Source organism: Zalophus californianus, chromosome 13 (assembly GCF_009762305.2).
Source record: "Zalophus californianus isolate mZalCal1 chromosome 13, mZalCal1.pri.v2, whole genome shotgun sequence".
NCBI classification, from domain to species: Eukaryota; Metazoa; Chordata; class Mammalia; order Carnivora; family Otariidae; genus Zalophus; species Zalophus californianus.
The window spans coordinates 31843675-31867519 of record NC_045607.1 but is presented as its reverse complement, the minus strand read 5'-3'; the positions used below and the strand labels follow the sequence as shown (position 1 = coordinate 31867519).

The window sequence follows — 23845 nt, the reverse complement described above, 5'->3', positions numbered from 1 at the left end:
ACATTACAAAAACATTGACAAAACTCAAAATAAAAGAAAGAAAAATCCACCCAAAATCCTGCCATCCTACAAACCAAACTGTTTACATTTTTTTCATGCTCCCTTTTAGTCCCTGTCCATATGCAGACAGAATTTTTACAGTTGTAATCATAGCACAGATACAATTTTGTAGTCAGGTTTGTCTCAATTAGAGTTTCTAAAGCATTTTTCCATTTACTCCATCATCCTTGGTTCCACTACTAGGAACACTTCACCCCCACCATCCTTACTGACCTCCCGTGGGATTCTAAATGATGAGGAAGACTTTAGAAGAATAATAATCAACAGAATAAGGGGAAAGGGCTATTTTAAATTCTCTGTTGAAGGATGGGGGCATCTAAAATGAAACTTGTATAGAAAGGATTTCTCTCACCCTTTGTTTGCTCCCATAGCTGGAAACCTTTATGAAAATAACTCCATTTCCCCACTCTCAGGCATGTTTTTGTTATCTTAAGAAAGAACCCTTGCAGGTATTTCCTCTTTACCTAGTTTGTTTTGAAGGCCTGCTTAGTATTTAGGACAATGGCATGAACAGACATTTTTTCCTCTATCTGCTATATGGATTTATGTAACTTGGAATTTAAGTGTGGACACTAGATACTGAATCCATATGAACATGAGGTGAAATACTCAACTATCAAAATGTTGAATACCTGGATGCATCTTTTTACCTTTTCCTTTGCAGCTATGTAGTCACTGGCTTCCACACCAGATGGCACCTGAGACTCATCTTGGCCGGAGCTGGTAAAAAAAAAAAAAAAAAAAAAAAAAATACTCATATAGATAGATCCTGAGACTCACCCTTGACTTTGTGAAGCAGAATCTCTGGGACTTGGCTACGGACTGATGTTTAGTAACATCATACCCCATAAAACGTCAAAGGTCTCTCTTTCTTGATAATAGCTCTGATTATCATGGGTTGTAGATTTTTATGGGGATGGAAGGGAAACTAGCTGTAAGGATTCGGAGAAGGGATGGTAATATGAAAGATGAATATGGCCTATAGAAGCTTTGTTGAAATTTCTTTTTTTGAGCAAACAAAGAAGTTAGAGGACAGAATGACAGGATATTTTCCTCTCTCCCTACATTAGACAAAGAAGGAGAAAAGCTTTCCAGGAACAAATAACAAAAAAAGCAAGGAATAGAGGTACTACATACCCTAATATGTACAGAGTTTGTATTCACCACCCAACTCCTATCTACAAACCAGGTGGGTTTTGGCTTGTTCCAAATGTTCCCCTGGGGAACATTTAGCAATGGAGTTATTTTTGGTTGTCATACCCAGGAGAAGGGTATACCACTGGCATCTAGTGGGTGGAGGCTAGGGATGCTGCTAAATATCTTAAAATGGCACAGGATAGCCCCGCCACAACAAAGAATTATCTGGCCCAAAATGTCAGTAGCGCCAAGGATGAGACACCCGCTGTGAAGTGAATGGTAAGCAGGAAATAAACCTGAGAGGCTCATACAAACCAAATCATGGGAGGCCGTGAATTTTGTGTCAGGGAGCTTGGATTTTTTTCATTGTATTTTTATTTATTTATTTTTTCACTGTGAATGATGGAGAGTCACTGAAAGGAAATTACCTGATTGAATTTGGATTTTAAATATATCACTCCGAAGGCATTCTGAAGGGTAAATTGGAGGATGCCATAACTGGAGACAGAGAAAATCCTTAAGATGCTGTTATAAAGGCTCAGAGAGAAATGTAAGGGCCTGGGCTAGCACAGTGCCAGGAGGGACCAAGCGAGAAAGGGACAGCATACATGTAAGATGTAAGTCAGCAGGTGTCAGGAAGTGAATGGGGATATGAGGTGGGCAGGGAGGACTCCAGGAAAACTCCTGGATTTCTCTTTCAGATGACTGGATGCATGATGCCTACATAACAGGAAGGAAAATTTCTGGAAGAAAAAAATAATGTGTCTAGATAAAAGTTTCACAAAATTATTATTTGGAGGAGATAAAGCAGATAATAGTATCGACTCATTCAACAAATATTTTCATAGCCATTATCTGTAGAAAATAGTTGTTACCTAAAGCAGGTTAGCTCCTTATGCAAGCAAGCTATTAGACTGAGCCTTGAGTCTTTCAATTTAAGAAGAAATTTGATGTTATTTGGACGAAGTCTCTAAGAGCCTTAATGGTTCTCTAATTTCAGGAGATGGAGAGTTTCCCTTTTAGAACCTAGAGTCAACTACACTTAGGGTTCATCTTGAGGGAACCATACCTGTGGAGTTAATTAAGGTAAATAGGTTGGCAAGGACTTCAGCCAACTACTCAAGCAAGATCAAAATAATTCTGTCAGCAAAGATTTTCTTCTGGAGCTCCTTTCAGCCTTGAAAGACTGGACTTTTTTAGAGTTGATGAAAATAATGGATTCTGGCTATGGAGAATACTGGAGACAACAAAATGCAGAGATACAGAGTTGAAATTGAGATGATTTGTTTAGTACTCAATCCATGCAAGTGATTTTGAATTTCCTCATACTGAAGTGACACCAAAGAAGATATAGTCCCAAATCCATACGGTTGATGTCCCTGAGGTTGAGCACAAAATATTCCAGAATAGTTTATGTAATTTAATTTTTGGAAAGGATAAGTTGTTTTTAGAAGAACTGTAACTAAACGAGTCTTTGGATGACTTGATCTCTTGTTATATTTGAGATAAGATCTTGACAATATGGCCTGGAATTTTTTTTCTTTCTGATCTCTTTTGTGAAGCAAGAGATAAAAGAACTTCTTCTTGAATAGTCCAGCAACATAAGTACTACAACTGCAGTTTGTTAATATTATAGTTATTTTTTAAGACTTCCAGAATAGGGGGCGCTGGGGTGGCTCAGATGGTTAAGCATCTGCCTTTAGCTCATGATCCCGGGGTCCTGGGATCGAGCCCCACATCAGGCTCCCTGCTCAGTGGGGAGCCTGCTTCTCCCTCTCCCTCTGCCTCTCTCCCTGATCATGCTCTCTCTCTCTCTATCTCTGTGTCTCAAATGAATAAATAAAATCTTTAAAAAAAAAAAAGACTTCCAGAATAAAATGTGTGCTATAAATTCTTTGTTATCATAAATTTAGTTGCTCACTTCAGTATAACCGTATCCCTAAAATCTCACTGATTGAGTTATGTGTAGGGACAGATACAAGGACAATTTTGAAAGTTCAGATTAAGTTTAAGGGAAAAATATTTACTTTCCACCAGTCTAAAATATCCAACTCAAGGTTGTAGATAAGCTCCGAAGAGCTAATTCTTCAATCATCAATAATGCTGCCTCTGGTTGGAAATGTAAGTGAAAGTCCACAGATTTATCCCACAGCCTGCCATTTACCATTATTGGACTATGATTATAAATGAGTTTGACCAGATATTTTCCTCTTTGATTCAGACAGTTATTCCTGGAGAAGTGCCTTAAAAGGAAGAATCTGACAATTGCTGTTTTCTGATAGATGTAGCTCTGGTGGAACTTCTGCCAATCCTGGCATTCAAGTCCCCTGAAATTATGTCAGCTAACGCATACTTAGAAAACATAAAGTTCAGAAGGCTGCCAAATTACCGTATGATTTGAAGTATCAGTATGTACATTGTAGGAAAAACGTATGTGTTAAAACCCAAATCAGTCTTGCCAGGAGCTGGATTAGTCCATAAATTCCATAGCTTATAAATATGATTTTTACTCAGTGAGTGCCTTCTATGTGCTGGCCACCATGCGAGAAGTTTTCATGACAAAGTTTCTCCATTCATCTCTGCAACAATCCTTTGAAGTAGTCACTGTGGTCTCCCATTTAGAGATGAAGAAGAGCTAATGTCCAAGGTCATCTTTCTAGTAATTGTTGGAGCCAGGATTTAATCCAGGTCTTTTGACAATAAATCTACCCTTTTGGCATTATACCATTCTCCCTCCTAAAACTCCAATTTCAGGAAATCAAGCTTGGCGTGTCAGTCTGAGTTCATCATTTTCCTTCCCAATTTAGCTCCTTCTGTTGAAAACTCACCATCCCTCTGTCTCCTCTCCCCATGACCAATCAAATGTCAACTCCTCTGAATCCTATCTTCAAATTCCTTGTTATTCAGTGTGCTCCTTGGGCCCGCATCATTGGTACCACTTCGGATCTTGTTATAAATGCAACATCGCAGGCCCCACTCAAACCTACCAAACCAGAACCTGCATTTTTATAAGATCCCCAGTGATTCATACAATGAAGTTTGAAAAGTATGTCTCTAGGCTAAGTGGTCCCTCTCCATTCCTGCTACCAGCATTATTCATCAGGTTCTTAGTGTCTCTGATCCAGAGTGTTTAATAATCCCTTAACTGGTCTTCCTCACTTTGGGTATCTCCCTAATTCTTCACCACCCAATTCCTATTGGTAAACCACCAACACGTTGCACTTTTCTAAAGAAAAAATTGAGTCATTCACTCTCCTCCATCCCCTGGCTCAAAAACTTCCACTTGCTCCTCAGAGCCTATGAAAAATAATAATAATAGTTAACAATGACATACTTTGTGCCACATATTTTATAAGTCCTTTACATAAACTAACTCTTTTACTCCTTACATCAACTATGAAATTGGTACTATTATTACCTCTATTTTAGAGATGAGAAAACTGAGACTGAGCAAGGTTAAATAATTTGCCCAAGATCATGAAGCTAGTAAATAGTAGAAGCAGGATTAAGGCTCCCCCAAACTCCTTAGCCTGGCCTCATATGTCCTTCACAGTTACATTAAAAAGGAAGGGAGAGTTTTTGTCCAAGCATCCACTCTTTGCCAGAAACTTAGCTAGAAATGTCCATTTGACCACCCCTCACAACAACCCCACAGCAAGGTTTTGATGTTATTATCCAATTTTTATAGATGAAACTAGGAATTAGAGAAAACTGAACCAAAGCTCAGTTAACTCCAGGCCAATATAATTTCCACTCTATAGCTCTACTATTCCTTCCACTTAGGATGTGTTCCCTACATCTCTGAGTGCCCAGATTTTACTATCTTTTAAGCCTAGTATAAATCTTACACACAAATTTTTCCCTTTTCCTCCAATTTGGAAGTACTCTTGCCCGCCTCTGAAAATTTAATATCTCTTTACCTCCTTTTTCCTTTGGTGCTACTTTGTATTTTTTTATGGTTATCTCTGTATATGTATAATGAGGTATATGCATGAACATTTTCAGAATACTGTACTCTACTTCCTTTCAGTAACTCTGATTATTATTCCTGAAGTTTTAGAAGATTAATCTAAGGAAACAAATTAAATTAGAACCATGATATTGATAAAATTTAATATAAATTCATGAACAGAAAAAACTATGTGTGATCATTCGGAATTGAAATAAGAATTATTATCCTGGATAAGACAGAATTTGAGAAACAGGCAAAAATTTATATTTACTATTTAATCTCTTCCCATAAAATCAAGCAAATCCCTGTTATGTTTTGATTTTCATGCAAGATGTTTTCTGGATTTTCCACCAACTCATCAGTTATTTTCTGTCACTTTGCTTACATCTTTCATTCTATTTTATTTTTCCTGACAGTTTTCACCTGTTACAAACAATCCTTTCGGATAGCTCCATTCTGATAATAATTCCAAAATTACCTCAATATAATTCCAAACTTTTCTTACTACCTGACATCAAACATTCCCACAAATAGCCCACTTTAAATTAAAAGGGGTATGAAGGGAAAAGGAGAGAAGACTTGGCTTAAATATTCTTTTAAGGACTTCTCTTGTGGTAGTTCCTGCAACACTAAAAATCCATTGGCAAGTAAATTTAAAAGTTTACCAGCCCATGTTAATTATATTGGAATAAAAAAAAAAGTTTATCAGTCCATTATTTTTCCAGGATATATGTCACATACTAGATTGTCAACCAAATAATAAATTTTACACATTTTGCTATTCTTACTTATTTATCATTATTACTGATATCCAATAGAGAGCTTTATAGTCTAGAGCTGAATGCAATTTTATAACTCAATAAGTATTAGCATACTGGCAGCAACCAAGAAACTTTCATTTCCTCTTTCACTGATGTTGACTCTCAAATCTAAATAAAGGTCAATCTTAATTATTCCAGTAATTCCTTTTTTTTAATGTACTTCAAAAAACAGAGCTCTGAAATGTATTTCTAAAGGTGTCCTAAGATATACTTTAAGAAGAGGATGTAGTATGCAGCTTTGACCTAAATCCTTTCCAGAAAGAGCATCTCAAAATGGTTTCCATGGAACACCTTCTAGGACAAATTGTAAGGTATTTATTTTAAGCCAAAGGAATCCCCAAAAGCCAAAAACAAACTTCAGATATATTGCATTTTTTTTCTATTCTGCTCAAAAGAGAATTGGAACTAAGTGAAAGTGTCACACACAGTGCCATGAACTCCAAAAAGCCTTGGAGTTTATATCATTTAATGGCACTAGAATATATATCCCATGAGAGGAGGCACCTTGACTTTTTTTGTTCACTGCAGATTGTCCAGCATCTAGCACAATGCCTACAATTTAATACTTGCCTAATAAACACTTGTTGAGTAAATGAACAAATTCCCTTCATTTCACAGATGAGGAAATTGGAAGCCAAGCAGTCAAATGACCTAACCAAAGTCACCCAGTAACTTTGAAGCTGTCCCAGCACTAGAATTTCAGGCTACATCCCTCATTTGGTAACATTTCCACTGGTTGCAACATAAGCAAATGCAGGTATCAGGTTGGGAGAGAAATGAATGAAAATATGAAAATAAAATAGAAGCCTGGAGACTTTTTTCAAATATCTCATCAGAAGCCAAAAATAAAATTGTAATTATAAATAGCATTGGGAAAGGAATAATAAAAAACAAAAATTTTTAATTAAAACTCTTCCAAAAGCAAACAAGCAAACAAAAAACCCCACCTGTCTGATTGATGGCCAAAACAGCAATTACAAAAAATCAGTTTTTAATAATAGAAAAGTAGTCCATATAAGGAAAACAAGGAAGCTAACAAACATAGCCTGTTAACTATAAAACTGAAAACTAGACCAAATATAATTTGAGAAATACTTTGAAAATGACTCCAAAGGCAATAAAACACTTTTTATAACACATTAAAAAAATACTGGGCTGAAGAACCTGAATAACAAAAAAAGGTACACTTATCAAAAGATCAGATAGCAAACTGGGTAAATGAATCACTTTCCTTGGTCTTCTGGGGGAAAAATGCCAGAAGGGAGGTTCATGCATCATAAATATCTTTTGAAACATACAAGTCAGGTCTAGTATATCAAATAGTGGCAAATGTCAATGAGTGAGCAGGAAAGGGGCAAAGAGGTTTCAGTGTATGTAAAGTACATAATTATGCAACTGAGGAGATAAAGCTACTCTCAAACCTCTATCAGGACACCACACCTACCCAGAAAAGGACACAGAAATTCCCTGAAGGGTACTGCCTCAATGTGATACTGCAGCCAAAAATTCTACTAAAATACTACTAAAGAGCATCAAGTAGAGGAAACCAGGCAAGAAACTCATCTATTTCTATTAAAAACTGCGATTTATCCATGCTGGAAGAAAACAAACATTTCTGACACTGGTGTTAAGATTATTATAACAGGCAGTGTCTGTTGGTTCAGTTAAGCATCTGACTTAGGCTCAGGTCATGATCTCAGCGTCTTGGGATGGAGCCCTGCATCAGGCTCCATGATAAGCAGGGAGTCTGCTTTTCCCTCTCCCTCTGTCCCTCCCCTCCACTCATGCTTTCTCTCTCTCTCTCTCTCTCTCTCTCAGATAAATAAATAAATAAATTTTTTTTAAAAAGAATGATATAATAGAACTGGACTGGAAAAAGAAAAAAAAAAGAGGTATTCATGGTCAAGGAAACTATGGAACTAAGATAGACTATCAAGGCAAAGTTCAGGCTCTTGAGAGTTGTACTTAACCTAGGAATTCCATAATCTCTCTGGGCAGTCTACTCCAGTATGTACATGTGGCTACCATTTTACTAAGCACTTCATCATGTGCCAAGCATTGTGCTAATCAATTTATATCCATTAAATTCATAATAAATTTATATCTCAAATTCATAACTCATTTAAACTTCAAACTAATATGAATATGGAAGTATTATTATCCCCACTTTATAGATAAATAGACTGAGGTTTAGATAGATTAAAAATTTGTCCTTTTCACACCACAGATAAGAACCTGGATATGAACTGTGACTGGTCAGACTTCCATATCAAGGTTTTATCCAAACTGCCCTCAGCAGTTTTCCAAAGCAACACCAGGTCTCCCACAGCAGACCTGCACAAACCTTGCTAACCTCATATAGCCTGTTCCTGTGCTCTCCTGCAGATGTCCCCATCCAGTGTGCCCTTGGCAGGAGCCCATCCAAAGTGGTTCCACAAGTATGGCAGTGTGCAAGTAGCCCCAGCAGGAGCCACCACCACTCCAAAATGAGGGGAAGATAACCACTCACACCAGTTTGACTGTAGCTCCAGCAGTGGGCCGGAAGCAGACATCTAGTCTGACAACAGGCCCCACCCACCAACAAAACTCTCCCATGGGACAACACAGTGAGAGCACCCTGCAGGTTGGTGCAACCACAGTTCTGGAAAACACCTGGTCTGACCCAACTCAAGCCCAGGGTGGACCCAGATGCCCACTAACAACCCAAGGACCAAACACTGTCCATAACAGGCAATGAGAGCCATTGCAGAACACTGGACTGAAGGCAGATGCAGCTCAGCCACAATGGTAGGGTGCATGTACCACATATAGACGACATCCCTGAAGCTCCAGGCTCTGGTGAACAGGGGACATTGCACTACAGGGCACCAAAGGACCTCTTCTCCACAAGTCCACTACTTGCAAAAGCAGGAGATGTATCTGACTTTCCTAACACATAAAACAGACACAGAGAGTTAGACAAACTGAGGAGACAGAGGAAAATGTTCCAAATGAAAGAACAGGACAAAATCACAGCAAGAAAGCTAAAGGAAACAGAGGTAAGTAATATGCCTGATAGGGAATTTAAAGTAATGGTCATAAAGATAATCACTGGACTTGAGAAGAGTGGAGGACCTCAGTGAGACCCTTAACAAAAAGAAAGAAAACATAAAAAAGAACCGATCAAGGGTGACTGGGTGGCTCAGTCAGTTAAGAGTCTGACTCTTGGTTTTGGTTCAGGTCATGATCTCAGGGTTGTCAGGCTCCATGCTCAATGGGGAGTCTGCTTGAGATTCTCTCTCTCCCTCTCCCTCTGCACCTCCCCCCACTTGCATCCTCTCTCTCTCTCTAAAAAAAAAAATCAGAGATGAAGAACTCAATAGTGGAAATCAAAAATACACTAAAGGGAATAAATAGTAGACTACAGGAAGCAGAAAAATGGATCAGCAACCTGAAGAACAGAGTAATGGAAAACAATGCAGCTGAACAGGAGAAAGAAAAAAGATTAATAAAAAAAAAAAAAGAATAGATTAAGGGAATTCAGCAACACCATCAAATGTAAAAACATTCACATTATAGGGATCCAGGAAAGAGAAAGGAGGGGGGGTGGAGAAAATGTATTTGAAGAAATAATAGCTGAAAACTTCCCAAATCTGGGAAAGGAAATGTATATGGAAATGGAAATGTATACAAAGCCAAGGTAGCAATATTTATATTGGACAAAATAGACTTTAAAACAAAGAATATAAGAAGAGACAAAAGAAAGACACTACATAATCATAAAAGAGAACAATCCAACAAGAAGAGATAACAAGTGTAAATATGCACCCAACATGGGAGAACCCAAATACATAAAGCACCTATTACCAAACATGAAGGAAGTAATTGATAGAAATACAATAATAGTAGGGGACTTTAATACCCTCTTACATCAACGCATAGATCATTCAAACAGAAAATCAACAAGCAAAGAGTGGCTTTGAATGACACATTGCACCAGATGGATCTAACAGATATAGCGAGATCATTCCATCCTACAACAGTAGTATATACATTCTTTTCAAGTACACATGGAACATTCTCCAGAACAGATCACATGTTAGGCCAAAAAACAAGTCTCAACAAACTCAAAAAGATTGAATTCATACCATGTATCTTCTCCAATCACACCATTATGAAACTAGAAATCAACCACAGAAAAAATCTGGAAAGAACACAAATACATGGAGGCTGGGGCACCTGGGTATCTCAGTCAGTTAAGCATCTGTCTTCGGCTCAGGTCATGATCTGAGGGCCCTGGGATCGAGCCCCATGTCGGCTCTCTGCTCAATAGGGTCTCTTCTCCCTCTCCCTCTGCCCTTCTCCCCTGCTTATGTGCTCTCTTTCTCAAATAAATAAATAAAATCTTTTTTAAAAAATATATGGAGGTTAAATAACATGCTACTAAACAATGAATGGATCAACCAAGAAATCAAAGAGAAAAAAAATACATGGAGACGAATGAAAATGAAAACTCAAAGGTCCAAAATCGCTGGGATGCAACAAAAGCAACAGCTTATAGCAATACAGGCCTACCTCCACAAGCAAGAAAAATCTCAAAGACCCTTACACCTAAATAATCCTAACCTTATACCTAAAGGAGCTACAAAAAGAACAAACAAACCCAAAACCAGTAGAAGAAAGGAAATAATACAGATTAGAGCAGAAATAAACAAAATAGAAACTAAAGAAACAGTAAAAGGGGTCAATGAAAACAGGAGCTGATTCTTTGAAAAAAATCAACAAAATTGATAAACGTTTAGCCAGACTCACGAAAGAAAGAAAGAAAGAAAGAAAGAAAGAAAGAAAGAAAGAAAGAAAGAAAGAAAGAAAGAAAGAAAGAAAAGAAAAAGGAAGGAAGGAAGCAAGCAAGTGGGCTCAAATAAAATCAGAAATGAGAGAGGAGAAATAACAACTGACACCACAGAAATAAAAAGGATTTTAAGAGAATATTATGAAAAACTATATGCCAACAAATTGGACAACCTAGAAGAAATGGATAAATTCCTAGAAACAGATAACCCTCCAAAACTGAATCCAGAAGAATAAACAATTTGAACAAACTGATTACCAGCAATGACATTGAATCGGTGATCAAAAAACTCCCAACAAACAAAAGTCCAGGACCAGATGACTTCACAGGTGAATTCTACCAAATATTTAAAGAAGAGATAAGACCTATTCTTCTCAAATTATCCCCAAAAATAGAAGAAGAAAGAAAGTTTCCAAATTCATTTTATGAGGCTAGCATTACCCTGATACCAAAACAAGATAAAGTCACAACTAAAAAAAGAGAACTACAGACCAATATCTCTGATGAACATAGATGCAAAAATCCTCAACAAAATATTAACAAACTGAATCCCACAATACACTAAAAAACTCATTTATCACAATCAAGTGGGATTTATTCCTGCGTTGCAAGTGTGGCTCAATATTTGCAAATCAATCAATTTGAAACACCACATTAACAAGAAAAATGATAAAAACCATATGATCATTTCAAAAGATGCAGAAAAAACATTTGACAAAGCACAACATCCATTCATGATAAAAACACTCAACAAAGTAGGTTTTGAGGGAACATACCTCAAATAATAAAGGCCATATCTGAAAAACCCACAGCTAACAACATCCTTAATGGGGAAAAACTGAGTTTTTCCCATAAGATCAGAAACAAGACAAGGATGTCCACTCTCACCACTTTTATTCAGCATAGTACTGGAAGTCCTAGCCACAGCAATCAAACAAGAAGAAGAAATAAAAGGCATCCAAACTGGTAAGGAAGAAGTAAAACTTTCACTATTTGCAGATGACATGATACTATATATAGAAAACCCTATATGGTGAATAACATAACATAATAAAATAAAATTTAAAACAAAAAAATAGTCTAAATATTCTTGCCATTAAAAAAAAAAAAAAGAAAACCCTAAAGGCTCCACCAAAAAGCTACTAGAACTGATAAATGAATTCAGTAAAGTTGTGGGATACAAAATCAGTATACAGAAATCTGTTGCATTTCTATATACTAATAATGAAGCACCAGACAGAGAAATTAAGAAAACAATCCCATTTACAATTATACCAAAAATAATAAAATACCTAATAATAAACTTAACCAAGGAGGTGAAAGACTCTGAAAACTATAAAACATTGATGAAAGAGATTGAAGATAACACAAAGAAATGGAAAGACATTCTATGATCATGGATAGGAAGAAAAAAATACTGTTAAAATATCTATAGAACCCAAAGCAATCTACACCAAAATACCAATAGCATTTTTCACAGAATTAGAACAAATAATCCTAAAATTTGTATGGAACCATGAAAGACCCCAACTAGCCAAAGCAATCTTGAAAAAGAAGAACAAAACACAATCCTGGATTTCAAGATATACTGCAAAGCGGTAGTAATCAAAACAGTATGTACTAGAACAAAAATAGATACATAGATCAATAAAAGAGAATAGAGAGCCCAGAAATAAACCCATGATCATATGGTCAATTAATCTATGACAAAGGAAGCAAAAATATACAATGGGAAAAAGTCTCTTCAACAAATGGTGTGGGGAACACTGGACAGCTACATGCAAAAGAATGAAACTGGACCACTTTCTAACACCATAACAAAAATAAACTCAACTGGACCACTTTCTAACACCATATACAAAAATATATTCAAAATGGGTTAAAGACCTAAATGTGAGACTGAAACCATAAAAATTTTTACAAGAGAGCACAGGCAATAGTTTCTTTGAAATCAGTTGTAGCAACATTTTGCTAGATATGTCTCCAGAGGCAATGGAAACAAAAGCAAAAATACACTATTAGGACTACATCAAAATAAAAAGCAAAAGAAAACAAAGCTTCTACAAAAGAAACAGCAAAGGAAACAACCAATAAAACTAAAGACCATCTACTGAATGGGAGAAGATATTTTCAAATGATGTATCTGATAAGGTGTTACTGTCCAAAATATATAAAGAACTTATACTACTCAACACCAAAAAAAAAAAAAAACAAAAACAAATAACCCAATTAAAAACGGGTAGAAGGCAGGTCACCTGGGTGGCTCAGTCAGTCGAGTGTCTGACATCTTGATCTCCACTCAGGTCTTGATCTCGGGGTCATGAGTTGAAGCCCCAGGTTGGGCTCCACACTGGGCATGGAGCCTACCCCCCCAAAAAAGGGGGGTGCAGAAAACATGAACAGAAATTTCTCCACTGAAGACATCCAGATGGCCAATAGGCACACGAAAAGATACTCAGTATCATTAATCATCAGAAAAATAGAAATAAGCCACAATGAGATATCACCTCACACCTGTCAGAATGACTAAAATCAAAAACACAAGAAACAACAAGAGTTGGTGAGGATATAGAGAAAAAAGAACCCTCATGCACTGTTGGTGGGAATGCAAACTGGTGCGGCCACTGTCAAACACACTTTGGAAGTTCCTCAAAAAATTAAAAATAGAATTAACATACGATCCAGTAATTCTACTACTGAGATTTACCCAAAGAATATGAAAACACTAATTTGAAAAGATATGTGCACCTCTATGTTTGTTGCAGCATTATTTACAATAGCCAAAATATGGAAGCAGCCCAAGTGTCCATCAATAAATGAATGGATAAAGAACATGTGGTATAGGGGCGCCTGGGTGGCTCAGTTGGTTAAGCATCTGACTCTTAGATTTCAGCTCAGGTCATGATCTCAGAGTCATGAGATTGAGCCCTGTGCCCTGTGCCAGATTCTCTCTCTCCCTCTTGATCTCTCCCTCTTCCCTTCCCCCCACTGCTCACGCTCTCTCTCTTTCAAAAAAAAAAAAGATGTGATATATATTTATATATATAATATATATATATATTACTCAGTCATGAAAAAGAATGAAATCTTGCCAATTGCAACAACATGAATGGATCTAGATGGTATAATGCTAAATGAAATAAGCCAGAGAAAGACAAATACCATCTGATTTCACTCATATGTGGAATTTAAGAAACAAAATAAATGAACAAAGAAAAAAGGAAACATACAAATAATACATTATACGTTAGTAAATTTTAATTAAAATTATTAAAATAATTATTAAAATAAATTTTAATTAAAAATAAATAATAATAAAAAGAAAAAAGGAACAAACAAACAAAAAAACCCAGACTCCTAAATATAGAGAACAAACTGATGGTTACCAGGGGAAAGGTAGGTGGGGGATGGGTGAAATAGGTGAAGGGGATTAAGGGTACACTTATGGTCATGAGCACTGAGTAATGTGTAGAATTGTTGAATTGTACACCTGAAATTAATATAACACTGTATGTTAATTATATTGGAATTAAAAATTAATTAAATTAATTAATTAAAAAATATATTTTAACCACCATGTTATATTGCCTTCCCCAACCTTAATCCTACCCATTCATTTTTCCCCTTTGGGCGTGGCTGAATTGGTTTGCCTGAATCACACCATGATATAACAAATTAAGCAGCTCTAATTCTAAATACAAGCAGGAGGAACTGTGCCTTCCTTGACTTTGTGTCTCCAAAGCCTGACCATTCATTGCCTTATACAATGTTCATTAGGTGTTTGGTAAATTGAAATGAGTTGGATAGAAATAATGCATATTGTAGTCTTACAGCAACTTCCTGTGTCTGGGTACACAAAGTCTGTGCTACAAAAATTGAGGCTTAAAGGACTGTAAGAGATAAAGGTCAGACTTTTCTACAATGGATACATTGGCTCTGACATAAACAGGCAGCCGTAGTAGTAGTGGTGGTAGTAGTAGTAGTAGTGGTAGTAGTAGTGGTAGTAGTAGTAGTGGTGGTGGTAGTAGTAGTGGTAGTAGTAGTAGTGGTGGTGGTGGTGGTGGCAGTAGTAGTAGTAGTGGTGGTGGTGGTGGTGGTGGTAGTAGTAGTAGTGGTGGTAGTAGTAGTAGTGGTAGTAGTAGTGGTAGTAGTAGTGGTAGTAGTAGTAGTGGTGGTGGTGGTGGTGGTAGTAGTAGTAGTGGTGGTAGTAGTAGTAGTAGTAGTAGTAGTAGAACAGGATCAGTGGTCACAAAAAAACAGTGCACTGGGCAGAGTTTCAGGTTGCAAACAATAAAGCCAACCCTGGCTAATTACTAAGAAAAAATGAACTGATTAAAAGCTACTGGACAATTCATAGAATCAACACAAAGACTGAAGAAGTAGGCTCAAAATATTAGCAGAAGCCAGGAAAATATAGGTAATCAGAACTACTGCCAAAGGCACATGCTGGGAAGAGCCTGGTTAGGTGCTAAGCCATCACCACTGAATGTTGGATGGGCACCACCTGCAGCTTAGGGAACTCTGCTAAAAGTGCAGACACAACCACAGCTGGATGCTGGATGCCACGGGCACCATCCACCACCACAAGAAATTCTAAACTGACCCTGCTTCTTTAGGTAACTCACCACATTCCAGTTCTTAGGCAGGAGACTCTATTACAACTGAAGCTAGCCAGCCTAAACTCAAGCTGTAAGGAAGAAAACAAACACTGACTTTTTGGCTTCAACTTTGGGGTGAACTCTGCTTCTCCCCAAATCTCAAACAAGATTCCAAAAACATAGGAAGTGAATTTGAATGTGGGTGACCACAATAAAAAAAAAAAGATATGTATTTACTGTAAAATTATAATCTGAGAAAGGGATCTAGAACCAGATTAGGACTGCCCTCCCAGCTAAGGGGGTCTCCAAAATCTAGTAAGGGGGACAAACAAAAAACAAACAAACTTGACCAAAATCTAGTAAGGAGTAACTACACCTCCAAGTGAACTGTTTCTCAAGTGGAAAAGGGAGCATGAACTGTATCAGCGCTGAAGACGGTCATTACCCCAGAGGTCCCATGAAGGGAGGCACATTTCCTACATCATAGACTGGCAATTATGGCTTCCCTCCCTTCAAAGTCCCTGAAGTTATGACATGCCTGTGGCCATCATTTCCTGCCACCCCTGTTACAGACATTTGCTGATTACTTCCTCCTAGGCTGCAGTGAAGCTTCTGATGCCCTTCATAATAATGGTGATGGTTACATTCACTGAGGATCCAGAGCTGTGCTAAAGGCTTTACATGTTCTAAGTCATTCTATTTTCACAAAAACCCTATGAAGTAGGTACCGTGATTACACTCATTTTAGGCATGAAGAAAATAAGGCAGAGAGCTAACTTACCTAAGGACACACAAAAGCCAGCAGTACCAAGGCTGGAAACAGGCAGTCTGGCTACAGAACCTGTCCTCTTCACCACCTCCATTTTGAGAGAATTTCCAGCAAGCCCTACTGGACTGCTGCTTTATATCATTTATTTCCTTGATCAGATCAACCACTCCAGAAAATGAGCATTTTACACATCCAGCATAATACCGACATGTCCACTTCCACACTTTTATCAGTCCCTGTGCATCAAATCTCTTTATCAGAATGAGACAGTGGAAACATTGGAAAGAGAAAGAACACAGTACAAAGAACAAGCAAACAGGGTGGGGAGTCCCACTCACAGGCTCTAGCTGTGAGCCTTTGATGGATCTCAATATGCTGCACTCCATCCCAGTTAAAGGAACCTTATTACCATAGTGGTCAGAACTGCAATAAATGTATGTATACACTTTGTACATACCACACATATACTATGTATATACTTCTTTGTTTCCATTGCATTCTGTGGTCTGGATGTCCCTGTTCATTTCAGAGCCAGGAAAGCTCAGACTCTTCCTCCTGCCCACAATTCCCAGGCAAACTTCTGTTTCTCATTCTTTGTTACCTTCTTTCAGGAAGTAGCCATCCTCAGTTTAAAAAAACCAAAAACATTCCATCCATGATCCCTCTCTATGAAGATTACATATTTCAGGCAGGAATCAATCAGGAAAACAGGACCATTCTAAGTATTAAAGGAGAAAGAATTCAATGCAGAGAATTCTTTATACAAGTAACAGAAGAGCCCCTAAGTCAAAAAGCACAGTGAAGCAACTCAAGAGCTTCCCAACAAGAAGCCACTACCACCTCTAGGCTGGAGGGACAAAAGAAGGAGGTAGTGATATGGGTTCCCAGAGTTTAGGGTCCCTGGGAAAATCAGAGACCATGGCAGGCATGGCTGATGGGAACTAAAGTCACAGAGAAGACTGTAGCTACTGCTGAAGATGCTGACCATGTCCCAGAAGAGGAGAAACCCCCTGGGCTCTCCTTTTTTCTTGCTCTTGTCCTGTCTCTGCCTCCCATGCTGTAACCCAGCTGACAGAGGTGCCTGAGAAAAGATCCTGCCAGGTCAGCCCCATTGTGACACAGAGTAAATCAGGGGAAAAGCCAAGGAATGGATCTGAGAGCAAACAGACCATGGACAGCACATGCTTCAGGATTCAAAACACATTTGTTAGAGGATTATTTAATTTCTAAAACTAAATGAATTTATATGTATTAATGAATACATAGTATTTTTATATAAAAATATTTCTCAGTGGGCACCTGGGTGGAACAGTCGGTTAAGCACCAGACTCTTGGTTTCGGAGCAGGTGGTGATCTCAGGATTGTGAGATCGAGCCCCGCATCCCTCTGTGCTCAAAAGGGAGTCTGCTTGAGATTCTTTCTCTCCCTCTCCCTTTGCCCCCACCCCATGCTCTCTATGTCTATCTCTCAAATAAACAAATCTTTAAAAAAATATATTTCTGAGATAATAATCACTATTTCAAATCAGCAATGTTTGAGGCAGCCCTAAATATTATTTGTAATTTATTATGTGGTGGTAACACATTTATGTTCAAGCTGGTTGTTTAATGAACCAGCTTTTGTATAATCCATTTAGTAATATATAATCAGTTCTCATTAATATATTCGATGTCCTCTTTTTTCCATTTTGCTATTTATTTTTTCCAATATCTTAGCATGAAAACTTTCAACTATAGAGAAAAGTTGAAAAAACTCTACAGTGAACATCCATACACATACCTACTGGATTTTATAATTAACATTTTGCCATGGTTGCTTTATCACATATCTACCCATCTTTGCATCCATCTACCCATCCATCAATCTATCTTATTTTTTTTTCGTTTTAAAGTTTTTATGTCAATTCCAGTTAACATACAGTGTTATATTAGTTTCAGGTGTAAAATTCAGTGATTCAACAATTCTATACATCACCCAGAGCTCATCACAAGTGCACTCCCTAATCCCCATCACCTATTAAACCCATTCTCCCACCCACCTCCCCTCTGTAACCATCAGTTTGTTTTCTACAGTTGAGTCTGTTTCCTGATTTGTCTCTCTCTCTCTCTTTTTTTTGCCTTTGCTCATTTGTTTTGTTTCTTAAATTCCATATATGAGTGAGATCATATGGTATTTGTCTTTCTCTGACTTACTTATTTCACTTATTATAATCTCTAGCTCTATCCATGTTATTGCAAATGGCAAGATTTTATTCCTTTTTATAGTTTATTAATATATATACATATATACACAATGGAATATTATTCAGCCATAAACATATATACAGCCATATGCATATATATGTATATATATGCCACTTCTTCTGTATCCATTCATTAACTGATGGACGCTTGGGCTGCTTCCATAATTTGGCTACTGTGAATAATGCTGCTATGAATATAGAGGTGCATGTATCCCTTTGAATTAGTGTTTTGTATTCTTTGGGTAAATACCCAGTAGTGTGATTGCTGAATCATAAGGTAGTTCTATTTTTAAATTTTTGAGGAACCTCTATACTGTTTTCCACAGTGGCTTCACCAGTTTGCTTTTCTACCTACAGTGCATGAGGGTTCCTTTTTCTCCACATCCTCACCAACACCTATTGTTTCTTGTGCTGTTGATTTCAGCCATTCTGACAGGTGTGAGGTGATATCTCATTTTAGTTTTGAATTGCATTTCCCTGATGGTAAGTGATGATGAACATCTTTTCATGTATCTGTTGGCCATCTGGATGTCTTCTTTGGAGAAATGTCTGTGCATGTCTTCTGCCCATTCTTTAATTGGATTATTTGGGGGTTTTTTTGTTGTTGTTTTTTGGTATTGAGCAGAATAAGTCCTTTATATATTTTGGATACTAACCTTTTATTGGATATGTCATTTGCAAATATCTTCCCAGTTTCTTTTGCATGTTGCTGTCCAGTTTTCCCAACACGACTTGTTGAAAGGACTGTCTTTTTCCCATTGGATATTCTCTCCTGCTTTGTTGAAGATTAATTGATCATATAGTTATGGGTTTATTTCTGGGTTTTCTATTCTGTTCCATTGATCTATGTGCCTATTCTTGTGCTGGTACCACTCTGTTTTGATAACTACAACTTTGTAGTACATCTTGAAGTCTGGAATTGTGATGTCTCCAGCTTTGCTTTTCTTTTTCAAGATTGCTTTTGCTAGTTGGGGTCTTTTGTGGTTCTATACAAATTTTAGGATTATTTATTCTAATTCTGTGACAAATGCTGTTGGTATTTTTATAGGGATTGCATTAAATGCGTAGATTGCTTTGAGTTCTATAGACATTTTAACAGTATTTGTTCTTCCTCTCCATGATCATAGAATATCTTTCCATTTCTTTGTGTCATCTTCAGTTTCTTTCATCAGTGTTTTCAGTTTTTCACAGTATAGGTCTTCCACCTCTTTGGTTATATTCCTAGGCATCTTATTATTTTTGGTGTAATTGTAAATGGGATTGTTTTCTTAATTTCTCTTTCTGGTGCTTCATTATTAGTGTATAGAAATGCAATAGATTTCTGTATATTGATTTTGTATCCTGTGATTTTACTGAATTCATTTATCAGTTCTAGTAGCTTTTTGGTGGAGCCTTTAGGGTTTTCTATATATAGTATCATGTCATCTGCAAATAGTGAAAGTTTTACTTCTTCCTTACCAATTTGGATGCCTTTTATTTCTTCTTCTTGTTTGTTTGCTGTGGCTAGGACTTCTAGTACTATGCTGAATAAAAGTGGTGAGAGTGGACATCCTTGTCTTGTTTCTGATCTTATGGGGAAACCTCTCAGTTTTTCCCCATTAAGGATGATGTTAGCTGTGGATTTTTCATATATGGCCTTTATTATTTGAGGTATGTTCCCTCAAAACCTACTTTGTTGAGTGTTTTTATCATGAATGGATGTTGTACTTTGTCAAATGCTTTTTCTTCATCTATTGAAATAATCATACGGTTCTTGTCCTTTCTCTTATTGATGTGATGTATCATGTTGATTGATTTGCACATACTGAGCCACACTTGCAATGCAGGAATAAATCCCTCTTGATCATGGTGAATGATTTTTTTAAATGTATTGTTGGATTAGATTTGCTAGCATTTTGTTGAGAATTTTTGCATCAGTGTTCATCAGGGATATTGGCCTGTAGTTCTTTTTTAGTGTCTTTTTTTTTTTTAATATTTTATTTATTTGACAGGGAGAGAGAGAGGACAAGCACAAGCAGGGGGAGTGTCAGAGGGAGACAGAAAAGCAGGCCCCCCACCAAGCAGGAAGCCCAATGCGGGGCTCAATCCCAGGACCCTGGAATCATGATGTGAGCTGAAGGCAGATGCTTAAACAACCAAGCCACCCAGGAGCGTTTTGGTGGTGTCTATCTCATTTTGGTATCAGGGTAATGCTAGCCTCATAAATGAATTTGGAAGTTTTCCTCCCTTTCTATTTTTTGGAATAGTTTGAGAAGAATAGGTATTAACTCTTCTTTAAATGTTTGGTAGAATTCACCTGTGAAGGCATTCAATCCTGGACTTTTGTTTGTTGGGAGTTTTTTGATTACTGATTCAATTTCTTTTTTTAATGTTTTATTTATTTATTTGAGAGAGAGAGAGAGCACAAGGAGGGTGAGTGGCAGAGGGAGAAGGAGAAGCAGGCTCCCTGTTGAGCAGGGATCCTGTCGTGGGGCTGAATCCCAGGACCCCAGGATCTCAACCAGAGCCAAAGGCAGATGCCTAACCAACTGAGCCACCCAGGTACTGCAACTGATTCAATTTCTCTGCTGGTTATCAGTATGTTAAAGTTTTCTATTTCTTCCTGTTTCAGTTTTGGTAATTTATATGTTTCTAGGAATTTATCCATTTCTTCTACATTGTCCAATACAGTTTTTCATAATATTCTCTTACAATTGTATTTCTATGCTATTGATTGTATTTCTGTTCTCTCATTTTGTGATTTCATTTATTTGAGTACTTTTCTTTTTGATAAGTCTGGCTATAGGTGTATCAATTTCATTTTTTTTTTCAAAAAACCAGCTCCTGGTTTCATTCATCTTTTCTATTGTTTTATTGTTGTTGTTGTTGTCTAGTTTCTACATCATTTATTTCTGCTCTAATATTTATTATTTCCTTCCTTCTGCTGGTTTTAGGTTTTGTTTGTTGTTCATTTTGTAGCTCCTTTGGGTGTAAGGTTATGTTGTTTATTTGGTATTTTTCTTGCTTCTTGAGCTAGGCCTATATTGCTATAAACTTCCCTCTTAAAGCCACTTTTGCTGCATCCCAAAGTTTTAGACCATTGTGTTTTCATTTTCATTTGTTTCCATGTACATTTTTATTTCTTCTTTTATTTACTGGCTGACTCATTCATTGTTTAATAGCATGTTATTTACCTCCATGTACTTGTGGTCTTTCCAGATTTTTTCTTGACTTGTACTTTCATAATGCTGTCATCAGAAAACATGCATGGTATGACTTCAGTCTTCTCGAATCTGTTCAGGCTTGTTTTGTGGGCTAATATGTGATCTATTCTGGAGAATGTTCCATGTGCACTTGAAAAGAATATGTAGTCGGCTGTTTTAGGATGGAATGTTCTGAATATATCTGTTAAATTCATCTGGTCCTGTGTGTCATTCAAAGCCACTGTTTCCTTGCTGATTTTCTGTTTAGATGATCTGTTCATTGATGTAAATGGGATTTTAAAGTCCCCTACTATTATTGTATTATTATTTGATTAGTTCCTTTATGCTTATTACTAACTGTTTTATGTATTCGGGTACTCCTATGCTGGGTGCATAAATATTTTACAATTTTTATATCTTCTTGTTGGATTGTCCCCTTTATTATCATAGTGTTCTTCTTTGTTTCTTGTTGCAGTCTTTGTTTTTAAGTCTACTTTGTTCAATATAAATATTGCTAAGTATTGCCTCTCCAGCTTTCTTTTGACATCCATTTGCATGATAAATGTTTCTCCATCTCCTCACTTCCAATCTACAGATTTCTTTAGGTCTAAAATGAGTCTCTTGTAGGCAGCATACAGATGGGTCATTTTTTTTTTTATCCACTCTGTCACCTTATGTCTTTTGATTGGAGTTTTTAGTCCATTTACATTCAAAGTCATTACTGGTGGATATGTATTAATTGTCATTTTATTATTTGTTTTGTAGTTATTTTTGAAGATTTTCTCTGATACTTTCCTGTCTTTCATGGTTTGCTGATTTTCTTTAGTGATATATTTGGATTTCTTTCTCTTTATTCTCTGCATACTTATTAGTGGATTTTGATATATGGTTACCATTAGGTTTGTATATAAGCTCTTTTACATATAATAGTCTACATTAAGTTGATGGTCATTTAAGTTTGAACCTATTCTTTACTTCTCCCCACATTTAGGTATATTTTGTTACATTTTACATCCTTTTATTTTGGGGGTTCCTCGACTGATATTTTACAGAAATGTTCATTTTTATTGCCATTGTGTTTCCTATCTTCATACTGTCATTTTTTGTCTTTCCTTTCCACTCAAAGAATCCCCTTTAATATTTTTTGCGGGGCTGGTTTAGTGATCATGAACTCCTGTAGTTTTTGTTTGTCTGGGAAACTCTTTAACTCTCCTTCTATTCTGAATGATAGTCTTGCTGGATAGAGTATTCTTGGCTGCAGATTTTTCCCATTCAGCCCTTTGAATGTATCATTCCCCTCTCTTCTTGCTTGGAAAGTTTCTGCTGAAAAATCTCCTGCTAGCCTTTTTTGTTTTCCCTTGTAAGTTACTATCTTCTTTTGTCTTGCTGTTTTAAAATTTTCTTTTCTTTTCTTTTTTTTAAGTAGGCTCTACACCCTGAGATCAAGACCTGAGCTGAGATCGAGTTGGGTGCCTAACCAACTGAGCCACCTAGGTGCCTCTAAAATTTTTTTTATCACTATATTTTGCCAATTTAATTAGAATATGTCTTGGTGAGGATCTGCTTTTATCAACTCTGATGGGACTTTTCTGTGCCTCCTAGATCTGGAGGCACAGATCTCCTGTTTCCTTCTCCAGATTTCAGAGGTTCTCAGCTATTATTTCGTCAAATAAATTTTCTGCCCCATTTTCTCTCTCTTTTTCTGGGCCTCCTATAATACAAATGTTCCTACATTTGATGGAGTCACTGAGTTCCCTAAGTCTATTCTTGTTTTGAATTACTCTTTTTTTTCTCTCTTTTGTTCAGTTTGATTACTTTCCATAACTCTGTGTTCTAGGTCACTAATTTGTTCCTCTGCTTCTTCCATTCTGCTGTTCATTCCATCAAGTATGTTTCTCATTTTCTTTATTGTACCCTTTTTCTCTGCTATATTATTCCTTACCTCCAGGCTTTAAGCCCTCCTGGTCGCCAGAAGTCACAAAATTTGGCACCTCTCACCTTCCAAGCAATTGCTATGGGGAATCATTTTCTCTGTGTTCCCCTATGCGTTAGTCTATCTCTCACCCTTCTCCATGACCATGGCTCCTTTCTGCAGCAGCCATGATCTGTTTCTCTCCCCAAATCATCTCCAAACTTCCTACTTTCTTCGATGTGGCCTCTTCTCTACCTTTAGTTGTGGAGTTTGTTCTGCCAGTCTTCAGGTCAATTTCTGGGGTTTTTAGGATGATTTGATAGTCATCTAGTTGTATTTGT

General features: G+C 37.0%; 1 long non-coding RNA gene across 1 annotated transcript in view; it reads right to left on the bottom strand.

Moving 5' to 3' along the window:
* The window catches only part of LOC113934408, an 84700-nt gene extending 83919 nt beyond the window's left edge, over positions 1 to 781 (bottom strand). The window contains exon 1 of the long non-coding RNA XR_003523668.1: positions 711 to 781. This is a non-coding gene — a long non-coding RNA (uncharacterized LOC113934408). The remainder of the gene's footprint in view (positions 1 to 710) is intronic.
* Between the last annotated feature and the right edge of the window lie 23064 nt (positions 782 to 23845).